At 41.6% G+C, this 8,119-nt stretch overlaps 1 long non-coding RNA gene across 1 annotated transcript; it reads left to right on the forward strand.

Moving 5' to 3' along the window:
- The first annotated feature begins 219 nt into the window (after positions 1-219).
- LOC103101759 (uncharacterized) lies at positions 220-7,569 on the forward strand. Its single transcript, XR_008912043.1, has 3 exons — positions 220-471; positions 4,031-4,511; positions 6,092-7,569. It is a non-coding gene; the product is annotated as an uncharacterized LOC103101759 (long non-coding RNA).
- The last annotated feature ends 550 nt before the right edge of the window (positions 7,570-8,119 follow it).

Below are 8,119 nucleotides of genomic sequence, written 5' to 3' on the forward strand. Positions count from 1 at the left end.
AAGCTCTCAGGCACAAAGGCAGCCCCGCCCCTGGTTGGCTCCGCCCTTAGAGGTGGAGTGATGGAAGCCAGGCTCCAATCAACCTTGAATAGGACTCTCCGGCGGGGAAAAGAGAAACAAACAAGAACCACCCTCCTCCCCCCGCCCCCTTAATTTCTGTCAATTTCCTGGTTACAGGCTGGGAGGAAAGGAAAGTGGCTGGTGGGGGCTGAGTTAGCGAGCGCTCCCCCTGCACCTCACCGCCTCCCAGCAGGATCTGGGGCTCTCCTTCTGCACCGGAACCGCTTCCCAGAGAGATTCACTTAGAGAAGAGGGGCCCAAAGCTGGAGATATCGAGGGAACTAACTCCCAATCCCACTCCTTACCTGTTTTTTCAGTCCTCTTTTGTCTTCATTCAAATCGGCTCGCCTTCTCGGAGCAAACCAGTTCGAAGAGAAGATTCGACTTGTGATAAGAGCCCGGTTTGGGGAGGTCAGAATATAGGTTCAAATTCTACTTGTTCCTAAATGTCTGGTCTGTGTGATCGGGGGCAGTAGAGTGCCAGACGGAATCTTCCTGATCCTCAACTTATTAAGACTCTGGTATTGTATATATTGTACCCTGTGCCTGGAGCCAGGTCCTCTTTTTTTAAACCATTACCTTCCGGTCTTGGAATCAATACTGTGTCAATACAGCTCCAAGGCAGAAGAGCAGTAAGGGCTAGCCAGTGGAGGTCAGGTGACTTGCCCAGCCTTGCACAGCTAGGAAGTGTCTGAGGTCACTTGAAGCCAGGTCCTCTTTAGAGAATGGACTCAGCACAGTCTTCCCACTTTCCACCAGCTACCGTGCTTTTAGACGTCTCCATCATTTACTCTCCTTCCATTTCTTCTCTTTTGTGTGTTTTCTCTTGGATTGTAAGCTTTTTGAGGGCAGGGACTGATTTTTTTTTTTTACTTAATAGTGACTCTAGTACTGACTTTCAGCTCTCAACCTCAGTTTCCTTGTCTATAAAATTGGGGTGTTCTTCTAAATGATCTTTATTTTTTCTGAAATTCTTACCTTCTCATCTAGAGAAAGAACTATGGGAGTAGAAATCCAGAAGAAAACTTGTTTATGTGGGTTTGTAATTTGGGGTTTGGGTTTTAAAGGATTACTCTTTTATCAAAATGAATAATATGGAAATGGGTTCGAGTGATAATATATAACCAGTGGAATTGCTTGTCAACTCTGGGAGGGAAGAAGGATGAAGGGAGGGAGAAAACATGAATCATATAACTATGGGAAAATGTTTAAAAATAAAAAAATAGAAAAAAGGGGGGAAAAGAATAAAACACTTACCTTCTGTCTTAGATCAATACTTTGTATTGGTCCCAAGGTGGAAAAATGACAAGGGTTAGGAAATTTGCTTAGGCTTCCAATACTCAGAATCATCTGAGACCAGATTTGAACCCTGCTAAATGATCTTTAAAATCTCTTCTAGCTCTAAATGTATTAGTCTAAGCCTTTCCAGGATCTTCCAACGTTTTCAACACCAAACATTTCTGTCTAAAGCTTTTTAATTTTAATTTTTTCCATGGTTATATGATTCATGTTGTCTCCCTGCCGGTCTTCCCTTCCCCTTGTGACAAGCAATTCCACTGGGTTATACATATATTATCACACAAAACCTATTTCTATATTATTCATTTTTGTAATAGAGTAATCTTTGAAAACCCAAACCCCAAATCATATACACATATAAACAAATGATAAATCATATTTTCTTCTGGATTTCTACTTCCACAATTCTGTGTAATTAGGATTTGCTCCCCAGAACTCTAAATCTCAGCTTCCCATGTTCCCTCCTCACATTAGGTGCTAATGCAGGGAGGGTTTAAGTTTAGCATAGCTCCACCTCTTGCTTTCTTTTCCCCTGATCCTGGTTTGTGGAGGTGGAGGTGAGGTGAGGTGAGAGGAAGGAGAGTTACAAAGGAAGGCTTTGCTTCTGTTTCTTTTTTCTTCTACTTCAAGTGATTATTAGTAAATCTTATAAAATATAATACTTGGAGTTATTAGATATTAATTTAAATCTTACAATTCTTTCCCTGGATGTGGATAGCAATCTTTCTCATAAGTCCCTCAGAATTGTCCTGGATCATTACATTGCTGAGAATAGCTAAATCTATTACATTTGATCGTCCCACAATAATGCTCTCCTGGTTCTGCCTGTTTCACTCTGCATCAGTTCATGGAGGTCTTTCCAGTTCTTATAGAAATCCATCAATTCATCATTCCTTATAGCACAATAGTATTCCATCACCATCATATACCACATTTTTCAGCCATTTCAACAAAATTTCAATTTGTTCAGCCATTCCCCAATTGAGGGACAAACTCAGAAGTGGTATGACTGGATCAAAGGGCAGACAGTCTTTTAGCATCCTTTGGGCATAGTTACAAATTGCCTTCCAGAATCGTTGGATCAATTCACAACTCCACCAGCAATGTATTAATGTCCCAATTTTGGCACATCCCCTCCAACATCTATCATTTTCCTTTACTGTCATATTGGCCACTTGAGATGTTTGTAGAGAAACCTGGGGAGACTTGTATGAACTAAAGCAGAGTAAAGTGAATAGAGCCAGAATAATAATTTATACTATAACAACATCATTGTAAAGATGAACAATTTTACATGTTATTGGGGAAAATATTTAAGAATCCCTCAAAAAATGACCAAGTTTGGAACACTTAAGTACTCTTATCAAAGAAATAATCAACCATTATCGAAGAGGATACATGTTGAAGAATGCTACCCACATTCTCACAGAGAGCTGATAGATTGGTATAGCTTGAGATGTATGTATGATTTTTAGAAATTATCAGTATGGGAATTTGTTTTTTTGACTATACTTAAAAAAAATTTACCTTTCATCTAAGAACCAATACTATATATTGGTTCTAAAAAGAAATAGCAGTGAAGGCTAGGCAATGGGGGTTAATTGACCTGTCCACAGTCACAGAGCTAGAAAGTGTCTGAGGTCACATTTGAACCCAGGACCTCCCATCTCTAGGCCTGGCTCTCAATACACTGAGTTACCTTCCCTCTGCACATTTCTTTCTTTCTTTCTTTCTTTCTTTCTTTCTTTCTTTCTTTCTTTCTTTCTTTCTTTCTTTCTTTCTTTCTTTCTTTCTTTCTTTCTTTCTTTCTTTCTTTCTTTCCTTCTTTCCTTCTTTCCTTCTTTCCTTCTTTCCTTCTTTCCTTCTTTCCTTCTTTCCTTCTTTCCTTCTTTCCTTCTTTCCTTCTTTCCTTCTTTCTTTCTTTCTTTCTTTCTTTCTTTCTTTCTTTCTTTCTTTCTTTCTTTCTTTCTTTCTTTCTTTCTTTCTTTCTTTCTTTCTTTCTTTCTTTCTTTCTTTCTTTCTTTCTTTCTTTCTTTCTTTCTTTCTTTCTTTCTTTCTTTCTTTTTCCAGAAGAGTGGTAAGAGCTAGGCAATGGGGGTTAAATGACTTGCCCAGGATTACACAGCTTGGAAGTATCTGAGGTCGGATTTGAATCTAGGACCTTGGACTGGCTCTCAATCCATTGAGAGCAGCTGCCCCACCTCTGCATGTTTCTTACAAGAGATTTCCCCTCTCCCCCAAGGGTGAGAGAAAGAAAAATAAATGCTTGCTAACTGAAAAAATAGAAGATAAGTTCATCTGGACTTGGGCTTGATTTGGAGCAAGTCTACCTGGGTTTGTCTGCTGCTCCAAGTGTCACAGAAGTAGCCTTGAAGGGGCAGCTGTAGTTTATGCCTGTATTACATTTGGGAAATTGATTTTTTTGAACCTAAGTATAAGACTTTCACATTTATCTCCATTAAATGTTGGCTCATTTGATATGGCCCAGGGTTCAAGCCTAGTCTTTCAGATCTTGACCTTGTTAACCAATATATTGGCTTCTATTTCCACAGTGAAGGTGGTAGAATGATAAAGAAGGGGCAGAGAATGCTAATAATCACATAATTTTACAGCTGATATATGTATATTTATTTAAATATATATGCATTGGTGATCATTCCTCTCCTTCTAGCTACTTGGTACCTCCTCACCCCACCATGGAAAGTGCCTAGAGCATCCTTTCCTGGTTCCAGCTGACCTTCTGGAGCTTTGGGACCTGCTTCTAGCCACCTGGGGCCAAGAGATGAAAAATCTGGTGTTTTAGAATGAGACCCTGAGATGCCTCCTAGTCACCCCCCACCCTGTGACAATAGCAAGTGAAGTATATATTTTTAAAGCTCTGCTTTCATGGCTCTAATTTTCTATGCTCTGTGGCAAGTAAATCCCTCTCTACTTTGACTCTTCTCTTAAAGTGAATGGGGAAATAGCTGGGGTGGAGGGTAGAGGTGGTAGAGGTGCTTTTCCCCAGCTCTGTGTCTTACCCCACATGGGATGTGGATCCAGCCAGCTGAGTTTGTCCTTACATCCATTCTCCTAGATTTTCCTGCTTTGTGTTGCTTTCCTGAGGAGGTGACAGAGCATCAGATTCGAGATGGATGTGTCCAAGATTTCAGGTGAACATGTGAATTCAAAAAGACCAAAGGACCCAAAGAGAACAACTGATTGAAGCAGATAGAGGAAGTGTTGACTGTGTGATCAGCTGAATAGGAAGCTTGGAGGAGGTTCGGGTTTGTGGTGGTACAGAGCTTTGGTCAAATGCAAAATGCCTAATCAGAAATTATATAAATTGCTTTTATGTCCTAATGAAGTATTTTAATTCCCCTGAAGATTATATTGGTGACAGATTTAAAGGATTAAATCCTGTTCTGTTGTGTGCTTGAGAACTTTTTATGTTTAACCTTTCTTGTGTGTATAGGAATAAATTATCCTGTCTCATACTCCATATATATATAATTTTTTTTGCTTCCTCATTTTGGGGAATTCTTAGGTCAGCCATAACCAGCATTTTTTTTAACCAAGGCATTAAGGTGAAGGTACTTAATGGTATTAAAATTCTATCTTGTTCTAGTTCCCCTTTACCACCACTCTAGCAAGTATCCAAAGAATTGGGCATACCTGACCCAGAAGTACCCCCTTGTGGATCCTCCAAATTAATTGGCAATTCAATTAGTACAGCAAGCAGTGTATTACATGGGAAACAGCACTGGCCAGCTAACATGGACTTAAGGAGCAGGAATCTCTCCAAATAAAGCAAGGGTACTTTAGAGGACCTTTGCCATCTTAGGGGAAAGCTGTTCAATATGCCCTCACCATGGTAGGAAATTATAGTGGATTTGCTGGGTGGCCCATGTCGGGGTCCCATGGTCCATAATGCTAACATTGGCCTGTCAAAGGAAATCCTTGCCCCTTTTGGCCTTCCCACAGTCATCCACAAAGAACAGGGCACTGGGCAGAGGATAATAGCATATTGTGGTCTTTCCACTTGACCCAGCCTGCTGAACTTACTGTAACGTATAATGGACTCAAAAATGGATTCATCCTGGGGACAGCTAGGTGGCTCAGTGGATTGAGAGCCAGGTCTAGAGATGGGAGGTCCTAGGTTCAAATCTGGCCTCAGACCCTTCCCAGCTGTGTGACCCTGGGCAAGTCACTTGACCCTCATTGCCTAGCCCTTACCACTCTTCTGCCTTGGAACCAATACACAGTATTGACTCCAAGACAGAAGGTGAGGGCTTAAAAAAAATGGACTCATCCTGCTTGAGCAAAATAAGCAGAACCAGGAAATGTGGTACACTGTTCCGGCAATCCTGTGGAAGGATCAGATGCGATAGACTTGGCTGCTCTCAGTAATACAACGATCCAGGACAATTCTGAGGAACTTAGGACAAAAAATGCTCTCCAGACAACTGTTGGAGTCAGACTACAGATGGAAGCAGATGATTTATCTCTTGTTTATTTGGGTTTGGGTTTTACGGTTTGGGTTTTATAAGATGAGTTACTTACAGAAATGAACAATCTGGAAACATGTTTTGCGTGATAACCCAGATTGAAATGCTTTCTAGCTCCAGGAGTGGGGAGGGGAAGAGGGTTGGAGACCATTTGGATCATCACTTCAGAAAACTCAAGTGGAAGTTTGTTATTACATGTCATTGGTAAAAAAATAAAATTAAACCTATCCTGCTTAAACTTCTAGGGGGAAACTGGACCCTTAAGTGGGCATACATGGCATCTGGAGCACTTTGCAATTAAACAGAGGTCCCTAAGGTTTTTTTGAGCCCCCACTGCAGCGCCTATGATCCATATCTGGTCCTTGCTTCCTTCTGCAGGTAAGACCAAAGGCCCCAAAAGATACCCTAAGAGGATCCTGGACTTTCCAGCTCCCATCTTTAAGGGGAACCACATTGCATCCCCCTCTCAGCAGCAGAAAACCAAGGAGTGGAAGAGTGGGATGCTGTGTGAGCAGCAAAAATGAGCGTGGTGATGCAGTGGAATCCTCTAACCACTCCCAGTATCAATGACTAGACTATCCCAGGCCACCATGTCCATGACACTTACAGGCGTGATGAGGAGGACAAGCCTGAGTAGGCATGGACAGTGAGGAAGATGGGAGCCAGTGCCTTGAGATTCTGTGCTTTTACTGGCTAGCAAATATTGGACATGAGAACGTAGAAAAATATACACCACTCTCTGCTTATCACATTTCGGTCCTTTAGAGGAGGGCACCTGAGGTATCGTCATGGTTGACAGATGATGTTAAGGAGGACGCAGGAGGGAACATCACACATTTGCACAGGGATCTTTGCAATAAGGGAACATCTTTATAATTAGGGAAAATTCCCCAAATCCTTTGCAGACCCCTTTTCTCTTTTTGTGCTCTGAAGTTCACCTTATGACACAGAGACCCTTAAAACACATCTTCACCTGAAAGAATATCTGCCACCTCAATGCCTCTTTTCCAGGTTTTTAGCCCAGAACACCCCAAAAAACCCAGAGAGGAACATTCTGAGAAAAGGTAGAGAGTTTCCTGGCCCGGGAGGAGGTAATCAGTGCCCCAGACTCTCAATAAATGGAGCAACCTTAATCCCTGCAATGGCTATTCCATCACCTTTGGCCATTCCACTGCCTTGGCCACACTGGCTGTTTCATCCTTGAACTAACACTTTCATGCCTTCAGATGGATGGAGTCTGAGCTGCCAATTCTTTGGGCCAAAACCTGCGTTTGCTCTTCCACAACAAATTCACTTTTACTCTCCCACAACACCATCATCCTCCATGTGAGGGAACTGAGGGAACTGGAGTAGAAAGTAGTAGTGGAACTCCAGCGAACTGCACTGATTCTACCTCATGACTCACTTCTAGAGCACGCTCATTTCCCTTTCTATTTCCTTACAGGATTATTCCAGTTTCTGTCTTGTGAGAAGATTTCCTTTAGTTGTGGGAATTGGGGGAAAAACCCTTATTGTATTCTTTGAATCTAGTGCTGAGTGTGTGAGAAGCTGGACCACCTCTACCTGTTGTTTGGACATCCTTAACTAAGGACCTAAATTCAGCCAGAGCCAAAGACGGGGGCAAGGAAGTTTCTCACAATTAGGCATCTTAAGCAATGCATATGTCTATAAGCAGGTTCCATACTGATTAATTAAAAATAATATTTTAATTAATTATTTTTAATTTAATTTATTTTATATATAAAATAAAATATAAATAAATCAATACTTTAATAAATGAAAAATAATTAATTAGTTAATGAAATTAATAAAAATTAAAAAAAATATTAATAAACATGTTTCCATGTTCTTTTGATTGTTGACAGACATTGCGGGGACGGGGGAGGGAACTAACCAAAAAGTAACCCCTTTTCCCTTGATTAAAGAGTGATTTTTGACTATTTAATAGTTCTGTGTTTTTTCTAGTTGACATTAATGGAGGTCCCACCGAGATCCGAAGTCCCTGCGGCCTGAGCCCACCTGCTGACAAGGACCCCGAGACTTGAGGTACCTCACACAACCCGTTTGGGGTTGGGTCAGGAGTCCGGTTAGCAAGGGCCAGGTAAGCGGCTCTCTCGGAGGTAGGACTCGCATCTCGTGTTTGGGAGTCGCTCTTTAATTAAGGGATCCTTAGTCGAGCGTCTGCGGGGTACACAGCCGCCACCTGGGCGCTATTGATCATGGGTAACAGCTTGTCTGTTGTCCCAAAATTTGGTGGGGGCGGTCAGCAGCCC

This window comes from Monodelphis domestica, chromosome 5 (genome assembly GCF_027887165.1).
Source record: "Monodelphis domestica isolate mMonDom1 chromosome 5, mMonDom1.pri, whole genome shotgun sequence".
In the NCBI taxonomy this organism is placed as follows: Eukaryota; Metazoa; Chordata; class Mammalia; order Didelphimorphia; family Didelphidae; genus Monodelphis; species Monodelphis domestica.